This window comes from Fukomys damarensis, unplaced genomic scaffold (genome assembly GCF_012274545.1).
Source record: "Fukomys damarensis isolate Sample0158 unplaced genomic scaffold, DMR_v1.0_HiC HiC_scaffold_23, whole genome shotgun sequence".
Classification (NCBI taxonomy): Eukaryota; Metazoa; Chordata; class Mammalia; order Rodentia; family Bathyergidae; genus Fukomys; species Fukomys damarensis.
In genome coordinates, this window is record NW_022900935.1 from 19124340 (window position 1) to 19150817 (window position 26478).

General features: G+C 39.6%; 1 protein-coding gene across 1 annotated transcript in view; it reads left to right on the top strand.

Moving 5' to 3' along the window:
• Positions 1-26478, top strand: part of Wasf2 (WASP family member 2) — a 71063-nt gene that overhangs the window by 24959 nt on the left and 19626 nt on the right. The window lies entirely within an intron of this gene.

The following is a 26478-nucleotide window of genomic DNA, read 5'->3' on the forward strand; positions in this document are numbered from 1 at the left end:
CAAGGTCTTCCTATGTGTTTCATGCTGGCCTTAAATGTACTATGAGTCAGGTGAGGTGGGCCACATCTACTGCTCAGTTACATGCCATCCTCAAATACTGTACTTTTGAGGACATTGTATATGCAAAGGACTATGATAGGCACATTCTCCTGTCCACAAGAAACCTATATTCAGAGAACAGGGAACACAGGGACTTGTGAAAGTGTTACAGTAAGTATTGTTGAATTTCAAAATTTCAAATCTTCATGTCTGGGTTTTTATCTGTGCTTTTATTCTGTTCTAGCTGTTTTGTCTTAATAATATTTTTTTTGCCAGTTAATTTAAGGATTATTATATAAAAACTGTGTCAACTACTTTTTTTTTTTGAGACAGGGCTGGCCTTGAACTCACAGCAATCCTGCTGCCTCAGCTTCCTGAGTGCTAGGGTGATATGCACCACTACACCCAGCTGAATTCCATCAAACTTTGCAGACACATTCTCCAGTTTTAGAATCATTTTAAAATCCCACTTTTCCTTGTTGATGTCCTTCACATTAAGAAGGTGACATTATGGTTTATACTTTTACTTTTTGGTCTTCCTGACGTTGTTCTCTACTAAAGGGACCTAGTTGTCACATTTTATTCTTCATTAACTCCCACTCCATTTCTCCTTCCTTGCCTTTTCTGGTTTTTTTTTCCTGATATTTTTTCATAGTCAACAAGAATGAGAAAGAACTTTTCATTGATTAGAGATTTGTTTCCCTAGCAGATTTTTTATTCTAATTGACCAGTATTTTATGAAGATTCGATGGATGACAAAGGTGCTATTTGGCCCCTCAGGAAGAGGAGGAGGAGGAGGAGGAGGAGGATTTTGCATTGCTGGGAATTGAACTCAGAGCTTTCACACTAAATACATCTCCAGACCTTTTTTACTTTTTAATTTTTAGACAAGGTCTTGCTGAATCACTAAGTTGCCCAGGCTGTGCTCAAATTTGTGATCCTACTGCCTCAGTGTTCCAGAGTACGAGGATTATAGGTTTGTGACACCATACCTGGCTGGCACCTCAGTACTGAAAATACAGTACCTTCCCTCAGTGCAGTCATTCCTTTCTACAACTGTAATGTGGGATGGATGGCATAATGGGAAATAATAGCGCCGTTTGAGAGTTTAATTCTTCCTGTGCAACAGAGTGGGAATGGCGTCATGGAAGCAGTTATATTTGAACTGTGCAGGAAAGATTAATAAAATGTTAAGAAGTGGGGCAGGGAGACAAAACAGGACGAGGTAGGTAATCCAGGTACTAGAAAATGTTTTGAGTGAAATCACAGGCGTTAATAGTGTAGAGTTTGTGTGGTGAACAGTGGCTAAGAGGTAGAGCATTGGGAAGGTGTGGCTGGAAAGAAGGTTGAAGAAGATTTGGTGTCAAGTATTGAAAGGCCTTAAATACCACATATTGTCCTGATGACTTCTCTGGTTTTTCTCAGTCTCAACTTCAGTCCTTCTGACATTCCTAGCTTCTCAGATAAAAATTTTGAGGTTTGCGTCTATGTCAAGTGGTTGATGTGTCTGAGATTAGATCAAATAGTTTTAACTTAATGCCCAAAGAGTTAATTTGGGAGGGATGGGGGGGACCAATATATATTGTGTACAGGTACAAATTCCCACTGATGAATGTGATCATAATGTATACCTAAAATGTACCAGTAAGCTTAAATTTTAAAAAAGTTAATTTTGGGAGGCAGCTGCTACCACATACCCTAGCCATTCCCAGCTTTCAGAAAAGGAGCTTGAGGGCCAGGGATTTAGCTCAGTGGCACTGAGCCTGCCTTGCAAGTGCAAGATCCTGAGTTTGATACCCAGTACCAAAAGAAAGAAAGAAAGAAAGGAAGCTTGATTTCAGTGTTTTGAAGAAATAAAAAAAATAGCTCTTTTGTAGAAAAAATATTGGGGATACTCAGCTTCACTAGTAACCAGGGAAATGCAAATTAAAGCCACAGTGAAAGACTGGTTTTACATCCATCAAACTGGCAAAAATTAAACCCTGAAAAAATGTTGGCAAAGAATAAAGTAACTGGAACCCTGCAAGCAGGAGTGCTGCAGCTGAGAATACAGCTCAGGGGTGTAATGCCTGCCCAGCATGTCCTCCCTAGGTCCCGTCCCTGGCATGTCTTATGTTTGAAGATGTGTATGTTCAGAGCTGGGTGAGTTGGCACATGGCTGTAATCCCACCTACTTGGAAAGCTGAGACAGGGAGATTGTAACTTTGAGGCCAGCCTGGGCAATTTAGTGAGACCCTGTCTCAAAAAAGGGCTGAGAGGGCCAGGGATTTTAGCTCAGTGGCGCCACAGCTGCCTGGCAAGCGTTAAGTTCCCAAGTTTAGTCATTAGCACAAAAAAAAGACCGAGGATATAATCAATCTGAGGCCCTAGGTTCAGTTCCTAGTAATGCACCCCTCCCTGTAAAAAAGCAATAGCAACACTTGACAATAAACAAAAAAATCCAAACTGTCCATCAATTTGAGATTAGATAAGTAAATCATAATTCATATAATAGCTGTATAGCAGTGAAAAATGAATAAATTGCAGTTATAGCAACATAAATTAATCTCAAGAACAACAAACTAGAGAGAAAAGTTTGCAGAATATATGCATTAGATTAGAGTTGCTGGGTGTAGTGGCACACACCTAATCGTAGCAATCGGGAGGCTGAGGCAGGAGGATCTCAGTGAGTTCAACGCAAGCCTGAACTACATAGTGAGACCTTGTCTCCAAAATTAAAAAAAAAATGAGAGTCATAGCCAGGTATGGTGGTGTACACCTATAATCTTAAGATACTAAGAGGCTGAGGCAATTTTTATCTTTTTTGTACCAGTAATTGAACTCAGGTCCTTGCGCTTTTGAGGCAGGCGGCAGAACCACTGAGCTAAATCTCCGGCTTTTATTTTATTTATTTTTTGAGGCAGGGTCTCACAGTGTAGTTCTGTCTGGTTTGAACTTACTACATGTAGCCTGGGCTGGCCTTGAACTTGTGGTGATCTTCCTGCTTCAGCCTCACAATTGCTGGGATTACAGGCATGTACCACCCTGCTTGGCTCCAATTTAACAGTTTAGCAAGACCCTATCTCAAAATAAAAAGGTCTGGGAATGTAGTTCAGTGTAGGCTATAGGTTCAGTTCCCAGTACCACAAATAAAAAAGATGAAATAGCCAGGTGTGGTGGTGCACACTTGTAATCCCAGCACTCCTGAGGCTGAGGCAGGAAGATCGCTGTGAGTTCAAGACCAGCCTGGGCTACATAGTGAGTTCCAGGTCAGTCTCAACTACATAGTGAGACCCTGTCTCAAAAAACCAAAAGAAAGAAAGAGAAAGAGAAACAAAGAAAAAGAAAGAAAGAAGAAAAGAAAGAAAGGTGAGAGCATTAAGCTGAGAAATGTGAGACTAGTGTTCACAGGTAGAAATGTATTAAAACTATAAAGAAAAAGGGACAGTAAAATCACATGTCAAGAGAGTGGTTATCCCCAGGTACAAGAGAAGAAGATGGTCTTGGAAGAGGCATGCAGGAGGATTTAAGCTAATGGTAATATCCATCTGCACACTGCTGGGAATCTGTGGTAGGCAAGTGCTTGACCACAGAACCATGTCCCCAGCCCTGTAATATTCTTAACCTGGGTGGTAGATACACTGGTACTTGCTGTATCATAATTCTTTGTATCTTGCACGTTTTATATATCTGTAGGTAATTTTTAAAGGTTGAAGGCACCTATAATAGTCCCATGTACACCCCCCCATTCTGCTTTTATATATAGACACGCGCAGAGAGGTTAAGTAATTTAATTGGTCAAGGTAAAAAGCTTATTAGCACAGAATCTGGTCGTGGGCCCAGTGCAGAGTACTTGTTTTGTTTTATGTTGCAACTCTTCCGTTATGTAGATTCTGTCGATCAATTAGAAGTGCTTTTGCTTGAACTACTGCCTCAGTCTTTCACTTCTTCATGGAGTGCGTTCTCCACACTGATGCCAGGGAGAGCTTTCTAAATGCAAATCTGATCCTGTCACTCTCTGGCCTCAATCTTAAATAGCTCCCTATAGCATTCAGCACACTCTGAGTGCTATATAGTGCAGCATACAAGGCCCTCTGTGCCTTGGCTTCTGTCTGCCTTATTAGCCTCATCACTCATGACTTCCTGCACTTCAGCCATGCCAAGCCATTTGCTGTTCCTGGAACACTGCTGCTGCACTCAGGCTCCCTCCGCCTGGAACATCTCTTAGCCTTTTTGTCCTTTCTTTTTCCTTTTTCTGGTACTGGTGGGTTAAACCCAGGGTTTTTGCACTGAGTTACATTTCCAGCCTCTCTCTCTCTTATATTTTTAAAACTTGCTAAGGACTTATAAAATGAATAAATGAATTGGATGCTGGTTAAAAACAAAATAAAAGGAAAAAAGTGGAATGGACTGGGAAAAGAAAACTGAGAGAGGGAGTTGGTAAATCCCTGAGTTGCCCAGGCTAGGCTCGCACTTTGAATCCTGCCTCAGCCTGCCGAAGTACCGGGGTCACGATTATGTACCACCACTCTCAACCTTTATTTGTCCTTTAAGACACTTTCTTAAATGACAGCACTCTCACCTCAGCTGGAGCTGTATACCTCCATAAATAACACCTTGAACTTAACATTTGTAGTCACATTTGTCACAGAGTATTGCCCCCCCCACCTTTTGGTAGCAGGGATTGAATTCAGGACCTTGCACTTGGGAGGCAGGCGTGGTGCCACTGAGCTAAATCCCTGACCTCTGGCCCCCTTTTTTGTCTCCTCCAGTAGCTCACAAGCTCTGTGAGGACAGGGAAAGTACTGAATTTTACCCTCAGTGTGGGGCACAGTGCCTACTTAAGCAACATAGGCTTATTGATGAACAAATGATTATCACTTTATACAAATCTTACGTATATTTTATCGTTGATATATACATACATATATATATATTTTTTTTTACCCCCCCCCAGCCGTCTCTATCTGTATTTATAGAGGAAAGAAATGAGGGAAGGGGAAAGGTAGGTGAAGTTAAAGGGGGAAAAGGCAAGCAAGTAATTGGGTGTGGATACATGGCGGGGGGAAAATATTGAGTGGAGGGAAACAAGCTTATTTCTCTACTTCCTACTCTGACCTTCCTTAGTCTTGTTGTAATTTTTCTCTGTTGGCTGATAACACTCACTTTTCTCTCTTTATGTTAGTAAGAGCTTTGAGGTACATGAGTAAAGTGGAAGTGGCAGATAGCTCATGTTGGTCAGGGTAACCTTGGTTTCTAATTTTTAACTCCTCGCTCTGCTGTGTTCCAGATTGGACCCCTTATTGCTTTCCTGGGCTTGCAGAGTATATGTAGATCCTATTTCTATGTGAAAAAATTCGAATCTTAATTCTAAAAGAGACTGAACTTGGGCTGTTCCTCTTGCCTCGGGAAGAAATGCTATAGGACTGGAAGTCCAGGTAACTCTCCGTATTTTTGTCTTTTTATTGGCTAACTAAAACCACCACTAACAGTGGCTTCATTCATTTAATAACATTTCCGAGGCATTCTGTTGGTATGCACCGTGGTGGTAGCCACTAGAATTAGAGATGACTAAAATATCACCACCCTGAAAGCTCACAATCTAGTGGGAGAGGAAGAAAGAAAATGAGTGATTTTAATCTAGTATGATGGTATAGGCATAGACAAGGGGTATTGAAGTTTAGAAGAAAAATGTGGCATGTGGGAGAAGGGACATCAAACTCCTCTGGGACAAGGTCTGTCAGGGCATGTTTTGTGCCAAGCATAGTGGCACATGCCTGTGACCCCATATTTAGGAGGCTGAGGGCTGGGGATGTAACTCAGTGGTACAGTTCCTGCCTGGTGGTTGCAAGGCCCTAAGTTTGATTCCTGGTACCCCCCAAAAAAGAGGCCAAGGCAGGATCATCATAAAATCATGAATTCCAGGCCAATCTGGGCAATTTAACAAAACCCAGTCTCAAAAAATAAAAAGCTAGGGATGTGTAACTCAATGGTAGAGTGCTTCCGGCTGGAGATATAACTAGGTGCCCTGGATTTAATTTTCTGTACTAAAAAAAAGCCCAGAAAACCAGATACTGTATTTGAATCATTATCATAAGACCTTAGAAGTTGGTGGGAATCGTGGCGGATGATCAGATTTGAACAAAAGTGTAGAGGTAAAACATCATGGTGCAGCAGGGAGCCCTGGGAAAGTCCATGGACCTGCAGGGAAGGAAGTGTGTATGAGGAAGTGACAGGAGATGAGATTGGAGCCATATAAAGGGGCTGTATTGTGAAGAACCATTCTGCTTTCCTAAATAAAAGGGATTATCAATAAAAAGTGCTTCCACTGCGGGGTGTGGTGGTGTTCACCTGTAATCCCAGTACTCCAGGAGGCAGAAGCAGGAGGATGAAAGATCTGAACCCAGCCTGGGCAGTTTAACCACTTATGGAGAACCTCACTCAGAAAAGAGAGAGGGGACTGGGAATTTAGCTCAGTGGTGCTGCCGCCTGCCTTGCAAGCTCAAGGTCCTGAGTTCAGCCCCAGTACCGAAAAAAAAATGCGGGGGTGTGTGGAGGACTGGGGATGTAGCTCTGTGTGAGAGCCCTGGATTCAGTTCCCAGTACGGGGGGAAAACAAAAGTGTTTTAATTTGTCCACTTTTAGGTGTTAATGTTTCTCTTAGTGTTATCTTTTAAGCAACTGAGTTTTAGCATGTTTTATTTCTTTGGTTTATTCTTTTTCATGCTAGCTGAATTTGGAACTCTCCCTTTCTCTATTCTTTAGGTGATTCTGCTCTGAGTACTGTCTAGTCAAACCCTACACTCAGGCATTGTGGAATGGGTGATGTATCACTTTTAAGGCAGTTTAGAAGGAGGAGAATTTAAATGACCTTCAAAGACTAATGTCAGGCCCCCATGTCAATGTCACTGCAGTTCATGCATGCATGGAGAGTAGGAAAGGGAGCTTAATTATGGAGGAGGAGAATTGTAACCCTGCTTGAATGGGTAGTTGAAAGTCCTGGGCCCACCCCTTAGCCTCAAGAAAGGACTTTTTCACATTTGCTGCCAAGAGGTCATAGGGAGAGCCCACATAAATACCATCCTCCCTCTGGCATATATGAGCCAGTCTTATTCTTTTACTTCCACAGGTGCAAAATAGGTTCACCAAGTAGTATTCTGATCTCCATTGAACAGAATTTGGCATCTTATTGTCCTTTCCAGAAAATCAATCCCTTTAAAGCATGGAACATGGCAATTTTAGGTCAGCAGGCACTTAAAGACACCTTTTTTACTTTCAAGAGCTGTCCTAATAAGATATATTTTGTACAAAAAATACCAGTGTTATCAAGATGAAACTTGAATCATTGAAATTTTGAAAAGAGCTTAGTTTTAGCTGCTGGTACACCTTTTACCTGTAAAATTACTTTTTTTTTTTTTTTTTTGACAGGGTCTCACTATGTAGTTGAGACTGACCTGGAACTCACTATGTAGTTCAGGCTAGTCTTGAACTCATAGCGATCCTCCTGCCTCAGCCTCCCGAGTGCTGGGATTACAGGGGTGAGCCACCACACCTGGCCTATTATTTCTTTTTTTGATGGTTCTGGGGATTGAGCCCAGTGAGTGCCTTATGCATGCTAGGCACTGTTCTATCACTGAGCTATATCCTTTCTGAGCCCTTGTTATTTTATTTTGAGACAGCAGGGTCTCACTAAGTTGCTCTGGGTAGCCTGGATCCTGCAATCCACCTGCCTCAGCCTCCTAAATAGCTGGGATTACAGGAGTGCACTGCCACACCTGGGTTAGGATTAGTGTTAGTAGAATTTTAATGCTGGAACATTATGGTCATTTAAGATATCATGGGCCAGGGACATAGCTCAGTGGTGCCACACCTGCCTTGCAGGCACAAGGTATCCTGAGTTCCATCTCTGGCACTACAGAAAAAAAAAACAAAAAAGAAAGACTTTTCAGATAATCAGGCTCCATTCTTCTTGCTAACCTTGGTAACTGTTTAGAATACATTACAGTACTGTATTTGGGATGAAGGAACCCACAGTAACCCATGTCTCTATGGTTTTGGACCGTAAAGTAACTTTTCAGGGTTAGGATGGATGATGGCAGAAGTCAGCCTTTTGTAGTCGGGAATGGCTTCAGCCTGGCTACAATCCTATAACCATGGGAGTTAGGCACAATCAGCTTCTCCATTTTTAATTAAATTGGTTTGGACAGTGGTATCAGTAAGGTAGAGCTGCACACTTAGCTTAGTAATACAAGGTCTAAACAGGAAGATCTGTTTTAGTGAAACTCTTGAGAATTATTGAATACACATGATACTTTAACTAGAACTTTTGTACTTTGGAGGGAAAGTGCCATGTAAGCACGGTCCTTGTTACAGTATTGACATCATATATATTCACATAGTTCCTGCGTTTGAAAAAAAAATTGGTAATGTAGGTATAATATTTTTCCAACGTTTTCATTTAAAATAATACTCATTAAACCAAAAAATAAATAAATAAAATAATACTCATTGATAGATTTTGGTAGGAAATAGAAAGCAGAAGTCAGTACTCTTTTACTTTTATTTTTTTGCTGTTGTTTAATGTGGGGGTCTGTGTTACCCAAGCTGACTTTGAACTCGAGCTCCAGCAGTTCTCCCACCCTAGCTGCCATAGCAACTGGGATAGTGGGCACATGCCACCTTGCATGGCCTGGAGCTGTTTTCTTCCTAATTCCTCATCTACATAACCTTTTCCCTCCATTCTAATAATGCTCTTCAGTGCACAGACTGTGGTGGAACCTATTTGCAAAACTTCATAGAGATTTAGCTATATAATTTACCATTGGTCACCAAGAGAGGAAAAAACCAATGAACCAGATGGCTATTGAGGGAAAATGTGATAACAGCAAATTTGAGTGACTGGAGACTGGAGAGGAGGAAGAATGCTTGGGAGTGGTCCCAGGAAGCTGATTGGTATTGACAAAATATAAGTTAGGTAATAGAAAGATTAGGTTACCACACCTGTAATCCCAGGACTCAGGAGGCTGAGGCAGAAGGATCACCTGAGTTTGAGGCCAGATGAGGTACATAGTGAGATACTGTCTCAAAAAACAAGGGCTAGGAATTTAGCTCAGCGGTGTGCATGCAAAGCAAAACAAAACAAAAAAAGTTGGGGCTACTGTACCAAAAACACTCTTCTAATAAATTTTGTCATAGAATTGTCTTTCCAAGTAAAGCTTTTGAGCCAAGAATTTAGCTCTGTGGTGCTGCCACCTGCCTTGCAAGTTCAAGGCCCTGAGTTTGATCGCAGGTACCAAAAAAAAAAAAAAGAGAGAGAGAGAGAAAGAGAGGGAGATCATCTACCAAGTAAAGCTTTTGTGATCATTGGAATGCCACAGAATTCGTCTCTTGACTTTTTGCCCCAGTAAGATTTTAGAATTTAAAACCAACCCTTTAAACATGATTTATGGTAGACAAGAAGTACCAATTCAGTTTGGGCAGGTAGTGTATAATTTCCTTCCTGTGAGAGTGGACTGTTCCCAGCTAAAATTGTTTGTGGGTAAAATCTTAACCAGTATCCATAAAGTAAAGCTTTATACATATATTTTTAAAAAGAGACATCAGTTTCTTGGATTTTTCTAATGTCAAAGGTTAATTTAAAATATTAGTACTGAAAGATTAATTTAAGATATTAAGTCTGCCAGACAAGAATACATGTACATATTGTAATTACTTCCTTTTTACAATTAAAGTAATTGGATTACATTTAATGAGCTATTTACATTTAATAATTAAAAAAGACTTATCTATTCAGTATTCCCTATATGCAGAAAGAGATGGGGGAAAACTCACTTCTGATATAATTATCTTGACTTGGGCTAAATAGGAAAAACAACTGTGCTTTTTAAAAAAGGAGTAAAAAGAAAATTATTTAAAAATATACATTTTAGGAATTACCCATAGGAATGTGTTTTGATTCATTGTTTTTTAAAAAAAAGATTAAACGCTTGAAGAAAATGTCCCTGATCACAAGATTTGATGAGCTGAACAGTTAAACAGTGAACAGAGAATGAAACTTAAAGTGATTCTTGGGACCTGGTAGGTAAAAGTAACCCATCAGAAGTGATAGGAACCCCAAATGCCTAGCTGTTAGAAAACACGGGTGTGTTTGAAAAGCTGTAGCATCTGAACATGTTAACTGAGGCTGGCACTTTAAATGAGCCAGTGTTTATGTTGTTTAAAGTGAAAGATGTGAAGCCCCTGAGCAGCTGGCTAAAATTGGATGTAGAGAGAGAAAAAGCAGTGTGTTATCCTCATTAACACCATTTCCATTCCATGGTAAATATGTCAGGAAGCTTTCCTGTGCTAGCATGCAGTCTTTTCTTCTTCTTCTTAAACAAGAAATATTCTAGTCTAGGGCTTGGGTGGCACTTGTATGTGAAGAGAAACAGCCATATTTTTCTGACTTCTTGGTTTGGTTGTTTTATGGTGAGCAGTATGTCATGGAAAGAGCATGAACTTTGAACACTGATGCACCTGGGTTTAAAAGTAATGTATGTAAAAAAAAAAAAGTAATATATGTATCTTTGATAAAGTTACAGAACCACTCTGAGTTTTAGTTTTCTCATCTATGAAATCAGAATGCCTGTGACTTCCTTGCAGAATTATTTTGAGAGTTAAAGATATTCAAGAAAATGTGGATAAATATATGGTACATTTTAGAAGTTTAAAAATATTTATTGAGCAGATACCACAGAATGCAAATTGCATATACAGTGGTACCTTTGTTCATGAGCATTTTTGCTTGACAAAATTTTGTTTTTGTTTGCAAGCTCTGCATCAGGTGATGAACACAATTGCAACCATCTTTCCTGCACAAACACAAACATTGCCATCTTTTCCAGAATCATAGAATGTATTAAGTTCATGAACTGAAGTACTACTATATATAAGAATACCAGCTTCATTGCAAGTTTCTAAGCAATTTAACGAGACCTTGTCTCAAAAATAAAAATGGGCTGGGGACACAGCTCAGTGTGAAGGCTCTGGGTTCGGTCCCAATACTAAATAAATAAGTAAATATCCTGTCCTTGGCTCCAGCTTACCGCTGTTGCTACTACTATCTGACTGGTTTAGATTTTTTTTTTCAGTTTTGAGAGTTGTATATCCCAAAATCTGTTCTACAAAGTAGAATATAGTGATTACCATAAGAGGTCTTTCTTTTTGGTACTTTGGGAGAGGGAGAAATAACTTCAGACTAGAAAAGTCAAGGCTTCTTAGAAATGGTGGCATTTGTCTTGGGCTTCTGAGTGTATGTCTATTAAGATAGGGTCCTGCTGTGTTGCCCAGGCTCAGCTCTTCTACTTCAGCCTCCCAAGTGCTAGGACTAGGCAAACACCACGATGCCCATCTGTTTGTTTTTAAAATGATATGTCACAATCCAGATAATGATCCCTTTGAGACTGTTTTGTATATAAAATTAAAATGCTGTATTGACTTTTTTTTGGAGGGGGCAGTGCTGGAATTTGGGACCCCTGTTGTGCATGCCAGGCAAGCCCTCTACCCCTGAGCGACACCTCCAGCCACCATGTTGGTTCTTCACCATGATTTGGAAGGCTGATATTCTGTTGGAAGACTTAAAATTGGCATAATGTAATTTTCCTTCATATTTCTCTCCATACTTCATGGAGAGCAGCACATTTCAGAAGGTAAAAGGCCTACCGATTGCTTCACATCTACTAAAACTAAAGAGAAGCAAAGACCAGTTAGGAGAGTTCTTGTACAATGCTTATTGTTATTTAATTTGGCCTTAGACTATTTCATTAGTCTAAACTTTCATTATTTATTCAAGGAGGTGAGTCCAAACAAACTCAGCATTCTTTTTTTTTTTTTTTTTTTACCAGGGATCCAATTCAGGTCCTTATGCTTGCAAGGCAGGTGGTAGCACCACTGAGCTATATCCCCAGCCCAGCATTTTTTTGAATTAGTAATATTGCTAGCTGCCAGTTACTAAGTACCTGCTAGGCACTAGGTACCCTATAGAAGGCGTATGTTTTATCATTTTATCCTTAGAACTAGCCTCAAAACAAGTATTTTCTTCATTTTCTAGATGATGAGCCGTACAGATGAAGCTCAGGGATTAGCTTAAAGTCAAGCCAGGCATGGTGGCTCACATGGTTGGGAGACTGAGGCAGGAGGATTGCCATGAGTTTGAGGCCAGCCCTAGGCTACATAGTGAGTTCAAGGCCAGTCTGAACTACTTAGTGAGAGCTGTCTCAAAAAACCAAAAATAGGGCTGGGCGTGGTGGCGCACGCCTGTAATCCCAGCACTCGGGAGGCTGAGGCAGGAGGATCGCTGTGAGAGACCAGCCTGGGCTACATAGTGAGTTCCAGGTAAGTCTCAACTACATTGTAAGACCCTGTCTCAAAAAAAAAAAAAAAATTGAAAAAACCCCCAAAATAACTAGCCTTTGGGTTCACCAAGTTTATTTATTTATTTATATTATTTTATGTAGTAAGCACCCAAATAAATGTTAGCTTTGAAAAAGAAAAGCGGGGCTGGATGAAGAGGTGTGGAGGTTCTCCATGAAGTGGGTGGGCCTCCCACCCCTTGGATTTTTTTGTCCCTCTCCCAGGAGTGCTGGGGGCAGGGGCGAGGGCGGGGGTGTGGTCTCGGTCTCAGTGTTTAAAGCACTCTTGACTTTGGGCCAGGTGGCACAGGTCAGTGAAAAGCTAAGAAATGGAAGCTGCTCAGCTTGGTTGTTTCAATACTGTATTAAAAATATTGATGGGACCCTTGGCAAAGGTATACACATGGATGCGGTCTTGAGATGAGTCATGAAAATTCAAAAGAGGAAGATAGTTCAGAAGAATTCCCAGATCATTGGAAGGACAGGTCAGAGTCCAAAGAGGAGGATGAATGTATCACCTGTGAAGTCACCATGGATAGCGTTAAACTTCCTAATTCAGAAGATAGAAAAGGCAAGATTACAGTTTTGGACAGTCTAGCAACTAAAACTAAAAATAATCAATGAAATAAAATTATTTTAAAAGAAACATAATACATACCTGCTAATTCTTTGGGGGAAAAATGAAGTTTGAGTGTCTTGCATTTCTGGTACCTACAGTGTTTTTTTTGTTTTGTTTTGTTTTTTAAGTTTTAGGGCCGGGGATTTAGCTCCCTGGTTCCGCTGCCTGCCTCACAAGCGCAAGGTCCCAAGTTCGATCCCCAGTACCCCAATAAAGAAAGAAAGAAAGAAAGTTAGTTTTAGTCAAATCTAACAGTTTGAGCAAAGACCATTCATGAATCAGACAGCACTCCAAATGGAAAGTTCAGAGAGCTCTGCTATGTAGCAAGGGTAACATGCTTTTATAACTGAACATGGAAATAAAGTATAGTAATAAACTTGATTAGTTTGTGTTGAGACCTTTGCCTTGGACATGGTCTGATCCATTGGGGGCTTGGGATTGACTGAAGCTATTTGTTACAAAATATTTTCCTATTTAAGTTGTAAAAGACTTTCTTTGTGAGTCACGTTATGCACTGTGATTGTAATTTCTAAATTTTACCCAATAGTATGACTCTAGTTAACAGTCATTTCAAAATAACTAGAAGGTGTTAAACGTTTCACTACAAAAAATGATAAAATATTTGAAGTGATAGATATGTTAAATTACCCTGTTGGTCATTACGCGATGTTTACAGCTCTCAAAACAACATATTGTACTCCATAAATTTTTACAATTATGTGTCAGTGTGAATAAATAAATAAAAAGAAAAATAATGGTTATTGTTTTTTTGTACTGGGAATCAAACTGAGGACCTTGTGCTTGTGAGGCAGGCAGTGGCACCACTGAGCTAAATCCCCGGCCCTATTTTTTTTTTTTTTTGGTACCGGGGATCAAACTCGGGTCCTTGTGCTTGCAAGGCAAGTGGCAGAACCACTGAGCTAAATCCCCGGCCCCCCTGTTGTTTTTAATAGTGGGTATTCAGAAAATTAAATTTTGTTCAAGTAGTTACATGCTTATGGTGATGATAATCCAATTTTATTTGCAGTTTATTTGATTTCAAGACAGCTTTTCCCCCTTAAACATATACCCTGGTATGTACTTATTGAAGAGAAATTCAAATTAATCAGACTTCAAGAATTTTAACAATACCTTGCCAAGGTGGTGGCACAAGCCTGTAATCTCAGATACTTAGGAGGCTGAGGCAGAAGAATTGCAAATTCAAGACCAGCTTAGACAACACTACATGGCAAGCCCTCCTTCAAAAAAAAAAATTAATTAAATTTAAAAAGGGCTGGAAATAGAGCTCACTGCAAAGGTCCTTGATTCAGTCCCCAGTACCACCACTAACATGGGGTGGGAAACGAGAATAGAAATTATTCTTGGTTTAAACAGGAAACCCAAGTCTGTGATCATTGGGAAAAGGGAAGTAAAGATGAGCCCTGTGATTACCCTGACTCTCTCTGTCCAGATGCATATTTTGAATCATGGGTAAGGATTAGGGATTCCAAGCAGTCTTCTGTACTGCAGATAGATACTGTAGTTTAAGGGAGGCTAAGGGGCTGGAAGGTGTGGGGCAGGGTTCTGGAGAGGAAAGAGCTATGCAGAAAAATCATTCTGCATGGGAATCTCCATAGGTTCTTCTTGAGTCTGCTGACTGATACACATACTGCAGGATCAAACTCCAGGCAGTTTGTGAAACTGACCAGGAAGCTATGAGCTAACTAACTAGTTCCCAGGGCAGCAAAGTGTTTGTTTTTGCCATCCAGAGTAGAATCCACATGGCCCCCTTAGGGTACTTAGTAGAGACCTAGAATGGTCGTATTTTAGTGCTGGAGCTAAAATATCCCTAAAGACTCCTCTAGACCTGTCTGCACAAATCTTGAAAACAAGCCTCAGAACTGTCAAACTGAACCAAGAGTCGTTTAATTGCCTACCAGAACAAAGCCCAACACTCTTGAAGGCAACATTGTTGGACACTTAGCAGTGTAAAATAATGTCCAACATTCCATCAAAAGTTACAAGATGTGGGCCAATGATTTATTTAGCTCAGTAGTTCCGCTGCCTTCCTTGCAAGCACAAGGTCCCGAGTTTGATTCCTGGTACCACAAAAAACAAAAAAAAGTTACAAGATGTTCCAGCAGCTATGATCCATAACTAGGAGGAAGATCAGTTAACAGTAATAGAAAACAGACTCAGAAATATCAGATGGTGGAATTAATGGGTAAGAGTATTAAGACAGATGTTATAACTATGTTCAAGTAAAATAGCGTATTAGGAAGTAGATACTTTAGCTTTGCAAATTGTGGAATATTGGTTTGGGTGGTTTTTTGTTTATTGCAGTACTAGAGGCTTTTTAAAAAAAGTATTAACTTTTCTATTAGTACATTTTAGATATACATAATGATAAGGGCCAGGGATTTAGCTCAGTGGTGCCACTGCCTGCCTTGCAAGCGCAAGGACCCGAGTTCGATCCCCAATACCAAAAAAATAGATGTACATAATGATAACATTCATCATAGGGAATTTGTACCTTTACATGATATATCTTGCTTCTTTTTTTCCATTTCCTTTTTCTCCCTTCAACCTCTTTCCCTCCTTATTTACAAAAGCTTTGCTTCAGTTTTTCCTTCTATTCTTTTTATTCTTGTCCCTTGCTTTCCCTTCCTCCTTCCCTTTTTCTCTTCATTTGAACATTTTCTTCCCATTTTCCAGTATCTGTTATACATTTTGATCCTTACTTATACTTTCAGTATCTCACACCAGAGAAACAATGCGGCATTTAAACATGTGTTCAATTTCACTTAAGAGTATGGTCTCAGGGTACCCATTTAGCTAGAAATGTCTCAGGCATATCCTTCTTTATGGCAGAGTAGTACTCCATTGCATTAAAAAACCACATCTTCTTTATCCATTCATCTGTTGATGGTCATTTAACTATTACTGTGCTGCTGTAAATGTGGGTGTGCCTATATTGCTGTGGTATGCTTTTAATGCTTTTTTTTTTTTTTAATTTTTTTTGGTACCAGGTATCAAACTTGGGCCCTTGTGCTTACGAGGCAAGCACTGGAACTACTGAGCTAAATATCCAGCCCAGTGTTTTTAATTCTTGCAGGAAGATACCAAGAAGGGGAATAACTGGGTTAAATGAAACCTCTAGTTTTAGTTTTTTGTAGGAATCTCCAAATTGATTTCCACAGTGGTGGAACCCAGTGCTGCCTTTGTACTAAGCTACATCTCCAACCCTTTTCATCTTTTATTTTTTGAGACAGGATCTTGCTAAATTACTGTGTGACCCAATTTGGGCCCATTCTTTGTGTCTATGAGTGTCTACTTGATAATATTCATTGATTGATAAAGGTGCTATAATGAGTAGTTAGCCATTAATACAACCTGAAGCTTATTAAGAGATGGTATTATTATGGTTAATAATCATATACGAGAACAGTGCGAGTGCTGGGTAGATGTTAACAATTCTGCTACCACCATGACACACCACTGTTGCTGCTATTTACTGTTACTATCGTTTTACTTATTTATTCTGTGCCACACATTGCGCTAAGCATTTTATACATGCAGTATTTCATTTTTCTTTGCAGTAACATCACAAACTAGAAGTTGTTAAACTAATTTAGTAGGTTAGGAAACAGTAAAGATTAGACTGCTTGCCAAAGTTCCAAAGCTAAAATAACAGTGGTAGAATGAAACCTGTATCTGTCTGCTTGTCTTTCTGTGTTTCTTGCATCTCTCTTGATTTTTTATTTTAAAAAAACTTTTTTCTTTTTTTGTAAAACCTGTATCTGTCTGCTTGTCTTTCTGTGTTTCTTGCATCTCTCTTGATTTTTTGTTTTAAAAAAACTTTTTTTGTTGTTGTTTTGGGGGCTGTGTGTGTGTGGGTGTGTGTGTGTTTGTTGAGACAGGGTCTTGCTCTGTAGTTCAGGCTGTCCTTGAATTTGGGGCAATCCTCCTGCCTCAGCCTCCTGAGTGCTGGGATTATAGGCATGGTTTATCACATCTGGCTATTTTTTAAATTTTTGAGACAGGATCTTATTGTGATGTCCAGGTTGATTTCCACCTCCAGGACTCAAGCACTTCTTTGCCTCCACCTCTTGAGTGTTGGGACTACACTCATGTATCACTATGCCTAATTCACCTATGTCTCTTAACTTTATCCTCTTGGTGCTCTTCCCAGCTGCTTGTTAGATTTTGAGGGATTTGGTAACTGTCTTGTAAACAGGGTGGAGGAAGAAAACAGATCCTTATTTTTCCCTCTGCTCAAGGACTTTTCTTTATAAATCCCATGTTTTGAGTGGTGAATAGAACGTGTGAGAGGAAGTAGATGTCCAGCTGCCCTTTGCTCTGGACTCTTAGTTACTTGTGACAGCTGAATATGTGAGACTTTTTCAGGTATAAATTCTTGTTGCTTCTAGCAGATAGAGTAATTGATACAGAATTGCAGGGCAGTAGACTCCATAATTCCCCTGCCTGTTGCTCACACGTAGTTATGATTGCTAAGTTTCTCCACTCGCTCAGGTTAGTATACGAAGAGTCACATCTCCGTATTGCTGCTTCTGCTTTGCTCCATGACCACACAGTATTTGTATATTGCCCTGAGTTGTCAGCAAAACATTTTGCTGAATTTCTTTTTTGTTGTTGTTACTCTATAACCTTTTTTCTCTGGCCTTTCTCAGTTGTGTAAAGTTGGTTTATTTTTTGGCTGTTCTATCCCAAAGAGAGAGCAATAACTGCATAGAGAAGCTGAAATGTGAAATGAGACATGATGGAGATTAAAATGTATGGTACACAGTTGGCAAGATGAAATGAGACTTACCCAGTGCCTGACATGCAGTTTGGTAGTGATTATCTCTTACTTCTTTCATTTTTAAACCTGCCATTATGTGTAATCCACTAGAGGATATTCCAGTGTCTTGTCTATAGGGAATTTAACCTACTTAGTATTCACTGCCACTTGCAAAAGCCAGGAGAAAAAGGTTGCATCCTAAGACCATCATCTCCATTCCTAAGTAGGAAAGTAAAATGGAGCGATACCCTTTCATGAAAACCAACTGGGTTTTGTATTTGTGGCTTTGTGTTTTTCTGTTATTTTCCATAAATCTAAAAAAAGAAGCATTTGAGGGCCAGAGATTTAGTTCAGTGGTGCTGTGTCCTGAGTTTGATCCCCAGTACCAAAATAAATAATAAATAAATAAATGCATTTGAGAATGAAGAATACTTTAATTCTTCATGAGCTTGTGTGAGTTATTGACATATATCTAGTATTCCTTTGATTTGTTGAAGTTTGCCACTTATGTGGATAGAAGGGATGGGCATTTCCTTTTTAAAGCAACTTAGTTTTTCATGTTAAACCTCTGTGTGAATTTAATGCCCAATTAATGGCTATGGCTGAAAGAAATCTGGTACCCACTAATGTGAGGAGTAACTTTTCTCCATTTGTGAGGAAAATTATTCCTAATTATATTTATTTAATCAAAAAAATAGGCTTATTTAGATTATAGGTATTTTCAAGGCATTTCACATTATACCATTTTGATGATTTGGGATTGCTAGATACTGATATTAGAATGGGAAAGTAAAATGAACTTTGTGTCTGCAACTTAAAGTCATCGAGGATGGCACTGTAGATTCCATGAAATAAGTGGATCCATAACAGGGGATTAGGCCAACATAGAGATATGAGAAATACTTTATGTAGGGCCAGGGATTTAACTCAGTGGTGCTACCGCCTGCCCCACAAGCACAGGACCCTGAGTTTGATCCCCAGAACCAAAGGAAAAAAAAAGAAGAAATATTTTATGTGAATAAATTTTTTAAGAGCTGTAAATACTTTGCTAACAATATCTCAGATTCATATAGTATCTCTTGAGCATTTTTTTTCTTCCAGTACCAGGGATTGGACTCAGGAATTGGCACTTGCCAGGCAGGCTCCATGCCATTGAGCTATATCCTCAGCCCTCCTGAGCATTTTGTGTTAATTCACAGCTGAAATAGAGGAATGAATTGAAATTTTATCCCCGGTTGCCAGTCATTATTAGACTAAGAACTAGAACCCAGGTTTCTAACATGCAACTTTAATGTTTTTTTCTTGTGGACAGCCAGGTGGATCCTACTAAAAAGAGAGCCTAATTTTGGTCACTTATGGGGGAAATTTCTGTGGAAAAGTTGATACTAAAAGAAACCATTTTGAAGGTAAGGTGATACCCCATTTTTAGATTTAAAGGTAGAGGTATGATGAGAGCCTGAAGGGTAATAAAGGTTAGAATAAAAGATGGAATTGCCCCCAAAAGAGAATAAAAAACTCTGGAATTACCAGGTATGCATGGATCTTGTTAGATAGTATGGTTAGGGAATAAGATTCTGGAACCTAGAAGTCCCTGAGCTATTGTCCCAAAACCAAACCAAGATGAGAAGGTTCCTTAATTTAATATAATTCTTGTTCCATAATATAATTCTTGTTATTTGTTTTGTTTATTTGTTTTTGGTACCAGGGATTGAACTTGGGCCCTTAGCTTTTCATAGCAGGTGGCGGAACCACTGAGCTAAATCCCTGGCCCTGGAGTCATTCTTTTTTTTTTTTTTTTTTTGTTATGGGGTATTGAACTCAGGTCCTTGTGCTTGCAAGGCAGGCTACCGAACCGCTGAGCTAAATCCCCGGCCTGGAGTCATTCTTTATAAAATTGGAAATCTGGTTTTAGATCACAAAGTAAGGTCTTTTTCTTGGTTCTCACAGTCACATACTTTGTCCACACCAGGAGTTCCATTTCTGTCCTGCTAGCTGTTTCAGACGTTGTTTCAGTGACCTAAACTGATTTGTTAGTAACTCCTTGTATCTGGAGAGAGTCTGGTTATATCTGTCAGTTCAGCCCCACCCTGTGTTTCAACAGGAAGTGGGTGGGTACTTAAGCCTATAATGAAGCATTTCTCTTATTGTTGCTGCATGGTAGTGGGGACTGTTATATGCAACAGTAAATTCGTACTTTAAACGTTTTAGTATACCAACTGAGATTATAGTAAGACCATGTGTTGTCTGTTATTTTGAAATCATATGGTTATTTGGCTTTCTGATTAAAATTCCTTTTTTTTTTTTTTCGGTACTGGGGATGGAACTTGGGACCTTGCCCTTGTGAGACAGGCAGTGGGACTACTGAGCTAAATCCCCAGCTCCAATTAAAATTCTTTAAATCCTGTGGAACACAAATTTTTGTGGAGTTTTGTTTGTTTGTTTACTGGTACGAGGGATTGAACCCAGGGCCTTAAACATGCTAGCTGCCACTGAGATGCACCTCCAGGCCAAATATGTATTTTTTTTAATTATAATTTTTTCAAAACTTTTTATCATAAAGAAATTTATATCTTAGAAGAGGAAGGAAACTACAAAGTAAACCTCATGTGCCCCAGTCCAAAGTGCTATTAAATAAAGAAAGTGGGAAATACTGAAGTGAAAGCAGAAGTCCTGTTTGCCACAAATACAAATCCCCACATGTTCCCATCCTCTGCTACTGTTGATCAGCATTTTGGGGTTATGTTTCGAAGAGGAACTGCCTTGAGAAGCATTTCTGTTGTGATGGTTATTGCTATAGCTCAGATATACTTGCTTTTTGGATGTGATCATAGAAATCAGCAGGTATTATCAGTGACCTTGGCTCTCCGTGTAATATTGTTTATTTATCATAAACAGCTAGTAGTAATAAGAATCATTGCCAGAATGAGCAGTCATCTGTCTTCTGTCCTAGTAATAATAGGAATTCAGAGAGTAGGGTACAGATGAGCGTCTCCTTCCTCCCTCTCACATGCAACCTTCCTTTATAACATTCTCCCCCTCTCTCCCGACTTCCGCATCACTCCACATCACCCCAGTCTGTTGTTGGGAGCAGAGTTATGGAAATTAAAAAAGTAGGAAGATGGGCCGGGGATTTAGCTCAGTGGTTCAGCCACCTGCCTCGCAAGCGCAAGGACCCAAGTTCGATCCCTGGAACCAAAAAAAAAAGTAGGGAGATGACAAACTCTCTTTTTGACTTTACACTGACCAAATGTGATTCATACATACTACCTGGTAATTTCTAGTATGTACCCTTATTTTTTTTTTCCTTTTTCTTTTTTTTTGTTTTTTTGTTTTTGTTTTTGAGACAGGGTCTCACTATGTAGTTGAGACTGACCTGGAACTCACCATGCGGCCCAGGCTGGTCTCAAATTCACAGCGATCCTCCTGCCTCAGCCTCCCAAGTGCTGGGATTACAGGTGTGCACCACCACACCTGGTGTTTATTATTTTTCTTTTGTTGCAATATATAGATTTGAAGAATCTCACTTTTTAAAATTTCATTTATTTATTTAAAATTTTAAGAAAGGGTCAGATTAAATTGGCCAGCCTGGACTCCATTTGTAGCCTTCATGTCTCATCCTCCCAGAGTGCTAGGATTATAGGCATAAACCACCACATTCAACAAGAATCTCACTTTTTTTTTTTTTTTTTTTTTTTTTTTCAGGATCGAACTCGGGTCCTTGCACTTACAAGGTAGACGGTGAAACCACTGAGCTAAATCCCTGGCCCAAGAATCTCACTTTTTGAGAGGACCTGAAAGACCCTCTCAGCTGGGCCTGGTGGCACGTGCTTTTAATCTCAGTGCTGTGGGAGAAATGAGTGAGGAGGATCACAAGTTCAACCCTAACCTGGGCAATTTAGCAGCAAGACCATCTCAAAATTTTAAAAGGCTTAAGACTTAAACCTCTCCTCCCTCAAAAAGTAAATAAAAATTTAAAAGGCTGGAGATGTAGCCCAGTGCACAGCACAGGCCCTGTGTTCAACCCATAGTAACACATACAGACACACACACACACCCCTCATCTAGTTTTCCTTTCCAAGTATGAGTCCTAACATGGCACTGATAGTCCAGACTGGTCAGTATACTAGCAGACCATGGCTAGGAAGGAATATGTCAAGTCTTTTGTTTGGGGCTCATTTCCTTATGCTGAAACTAGCTAGGAGTGAAGATGAAGACGGCTGTGAGTTCTGGCCTGGATGTCTGGAACTGGTCCAAAGCCCAGTTTTTCCTTTGGTCTTCTTATAGTAGCTCTCTTCCAGATTAGTCTGGAACCCTCCCAGGGTATAAAGACTTGCATATTAGACAAATCATTCTAACATAAGCACAGGAGTTATATTGAGGCAGGAGATGGCTGGAGGTAAGAACCAATAGAAAACTTCGCAGACTTAGGAGAAAGGAAGAGAATGGCTCATCTTATGAGCCATTCTAGCTATTACCAATCCTGTCTGATCTGAGACTTGATTAATAGCCACGATGTAGGCCTCCCTAGACTTGCCTCTGATCTTGTGTTCAGAATAAAGTGCGTGTTGGCTAATTGAGCAGATTAAAGCAGCTTACATAGCTGCAAATTCAGAAATTTTAGAGCTAGGAGGCTTTTTAAAGATCTTTTAGCTTAGTCCCTTTATTTCGTGGATGAGGAAACTGAAGCCCAGACTCAGAATTTGAGAATTACAATTTTAATTTATGAGGCACTGATGATGTTATCCAGTTTGACCTCCCAATACCTTCTTACACTGTAGGAATTTCTCCCCCAACATGTTAGATAGCTAGCCATCCAGAGGCTGGGGAAACTCATAACCACATTTAAAGAAAATTAATTCTATTATGGGATAGCTTTAATTTAAAAGAACTAGATAAATTGAAATTTACTTTCCTGTAACTTTTATCTTCTCAGCCGTTCTTACTTTGTTATGTAACATCTCCCTTCTCAAATCCCCAAATTAACAAACACCACCATATAATTTCCTTAATCAAAGTAAAGCATGACTGCAAAAGACCTTTACTGATTCCATAAAGACATGGATCCCTAACTTGTTTTTTTTCTACCTAAGAACCACTATTTTGTTGGTTCTTGTCACTTTTTTTTTCAAACATTGAGATAGAATTCAGGTATCTTTCCTCTGCTTGGCAGTCAGTCTACCACTATTTCCTCAGCCCAGATCACTCACTTTTTTTTTTCCTGTCATTAGCATGAACACTTAACTCCTTTCATCACACTTTTAATAAGGAAACATACTTTTTAATCACTTTATGAATATAATTGTACCAAACTATAGGAAGAGAGCAATAGATGGGACTGAAGGGTCAGACTAACTTCTGCAGCCTGTCTGTAGTTTCTCAGTTCATATGTGTTATAGTGATATGATGGGCCTTCTGTTTCTACTCTCTGCTTCTGAGCCTGTGAAGTTTCTTAGTTGGTTCTTACCACCAGCCTTTTTCCTCAGTATAATTTCTGTGCTTATGTTAGAATGATTTGTCTAAAATGCAAATTTGATCCTTTACTTCCTTAATTCAGAGGTTCCTCAACACCTAGTGCTCTATAAATTTTCCAGTAAAGTGCTGCTGATGTTGGAGGAACCTTTCTCAACTGGAGTTCAATAAGAGAATTAAGGCCTAATGCCATTAGGCATCTATTATCTTAATTTGTTTCCACTGCATCTAGAATGGTGCTAATTATGTACAGTCTTGAGGAGAATTGAGAAAACAGTCCCTCTAATTTTTTTCTTTGTTCTGTGGTTCAGAAGAGGAACCCAGTTATGAAAGACAGGAGGAGAAAATGTCCTTTTCAGGGGGTCTAAGAGCATAACTGGGGCAACTTGATGGAGAAAAACCATCAAATTTCATTGGAATCTAGGGTCTTATCTTTAAATTTTTTATGTGACTATTGCATTCTACTACATAATGTGTTCATGGTTAAGTGTTTTACAATATTTATCAATGAATAAAATTGACTTTACAGGAAGATTTGCCTGTGGTCTGTGAAACTATAACTAACCTTTTTTAAAAAAGCTTTATAGAGGGCATTTTATATTTTTTATTATTCAATGTCTCTAGAAAAATTGCCCAAGATCACACAGTCAGTAAGATGTCAGAGTCAAGGTGCTAACCTATATTCTTCTCAACTCCAGAGACCATGCATTTTCTACAGCTTGATGCTAAATTGAATCAAGAACCTGAAAGATTCTTTGCCTCTTTCTAAGTTTATCTTCTCTGGAATGTAGGACTTTCTTTTGGTTAAGTTACTATTGTGGTTCAGATCATGCATAATTTCATACTTCTTATTCAGAAGACAGCCAACTCTTGAATATCTAAGAGAAAAATGAGCAATTGTGCAGGTATTTCCATATAACAGGGAATCTTATCTCTTTGTTGTCTCAGAAACAAATTAAATGGCTTTTTAAAAAATAAATATATTTTCCTTTTACGTCTTGATGGATATTGACATATTGTTATTTCTTGAGTGATCTTTAGCTCCCTCCCCTTGGACTCGGGGCTTTGTTCATGCTAGGCAAGCAATGAGCTACACATCTCAAGCCCTTTAAAAATTTTATTTTGAGCCAGGCGTTGTGGCACACACCTGTAATCCCAGAACCGAGGAGGCTGAGTCAGGAAGATTGCTGCAAAATTGAGACTAGCCTGGGTTTATAGTGAGTTCAAGCCAGCCTGAACTACATGGTAAGATCCTGTCTCCCCGCCCCCCCAAAAAAAGGACAGGTTGGGATTTAGCTCAGTGGTTCCGCTGCCTGCCTCGCAAGTGCAAGGCCTTGAGCTTGAGCCCCATACCAAAAAAATTGTAGGGGGGGATTTAGCTCATTGGCACAGCACCTGCCTTGAAAGGGCAAGGTCCTGGGTTTGATTTCCCAGCACCAAAATAAATAAATAAATAAAAATTTAAATTAAAATTATTTTGAGACAAGGCCTTGTTAAGTTGCCCAGGCTAGCCTTGAACTCACAATCCTTCTGTCCAAGTAGCTGGGAGTATAAGCATGGACCACCATGCCCAGTGGAGCTGGGTTTTTTGGCAAGAAGAAACCATCTTGCTGTTAAAACTTTGGTTCCAGTTAAAATTCCACATAGATGATGAAAATTACCTCCATTTGTGTCTACTTACTCAAGACACTTAGGAAAACATACATGTCAAAGTACCTGGATATTAGCTATTGCCCTTGCCCCCAGTGTGACATTTACCTAGTCACTGGTAATCTAGTTTCCACTAGATGTCCAAAAGGAAAGTCAGGAATGTGCTGGCAGTGATTGTTTCAACACAGAATTTCAAAGTGGTCTGAGACAGTAGTGAAATAGGTGGAGCCACAGTGATTTCATTACCTCGCTGAACCCAGAATTCCTAATTCTTCCAGAAATTTTGAAATTTGGGAATCTAAGGGCATTTTGAGAGTCCTGTAAGGTTATTTTATCTGTAACTTCCTGCATCTTTTCCTGTTTCAGATTCTTTTTCACCATTGGTTACTAAAGATTGCATCTTAATGTTCCATACTCTCTTTTTTTTTTTTTTTTTTTTTTGAGGGGTGTGTGTACCAGCGATCAAACACAGGACCTTGCACTTGCAAGGCAGGTGCAGCACCACTGAGCTAAATCCCTGGCCCCAGAGTCCGATACTCTTGAAGCAAAACAAGGAAAGAGTTAAACTGGAAAGTCAGGAGTTCATATTATAAGACACGTTGAATAAAAGGAGGAACTTAGCAGAGAAGCAGAATGGAAATCATTTCCTAAGACAGTAGACAAGTATTCAGGAAACACCTCTGCACCCCAAAGATAGGCACAGCTGCCACACAGTGACTGTTAAAGGGAGGTTCAAAGTTATAAGCAAACAGCTGATTCTCTTGGTTCTTGGGCTGTTGCTGTTGGTGACAGGAAATCTTGTTCCCCAAGCTGCTGGCTTCCTGTTTTATTTTTACTTGTAGCAGATCAGAATGTCCATAACAAGGAGCAGTCTGTTCCAATGGGTTCTACTCCCTCTTTGAGTGAGGTTGGATGGCTTTTTTTTTTCCTTTTGATCAGACAATATGTTGGTTCACTTTTAAGATCTATGATGGTTAGTTTCACTTAAGCATTTTGTATTCACAATTAATTTATTTGGTGATGAGTTGACCCCCCCACCTTTTTGGTACTGGGTATTGATTGAACTCAGAACCTTGTGCTTGCAAGGCAGGTAGCGCACCACTGAGCTAAATCCCTGGCCTTGGATTGATTTGGGGGGGGTACTGGGGGTCAAACTCAGGACCTTGTGCTTGGAAGGCAGGCACAGTGCCTGCCACTGAGCTAAATCCCCTGGCCCTGTGAGTTTATATTTTAAGAGTTAATATAAGTAAAACTTTATTTTTTAAAGAGACATAAAGTTGGGGACTACTTGTATTTGTTGCCTTTATCTTTTTCATTTGAAGTGAATTTGCCATTTTCCCTAGCACAAAAACCATTAAACCATTTCAGATTCTATTTATTTACTTATTTATTTATTTATGCGAGGCAGGTTAAGGCTCCATTGAACTAAATACCTGGACCTAGATTTCTTGAGTTGTACAGGATATGAAAAAACAAGACCAGCCCAGCATGCCTTGTCTGCAGTCACACCCATTTTGTTGAGATTGAAACCTCCTCCTAAATGTGTAAAGTTA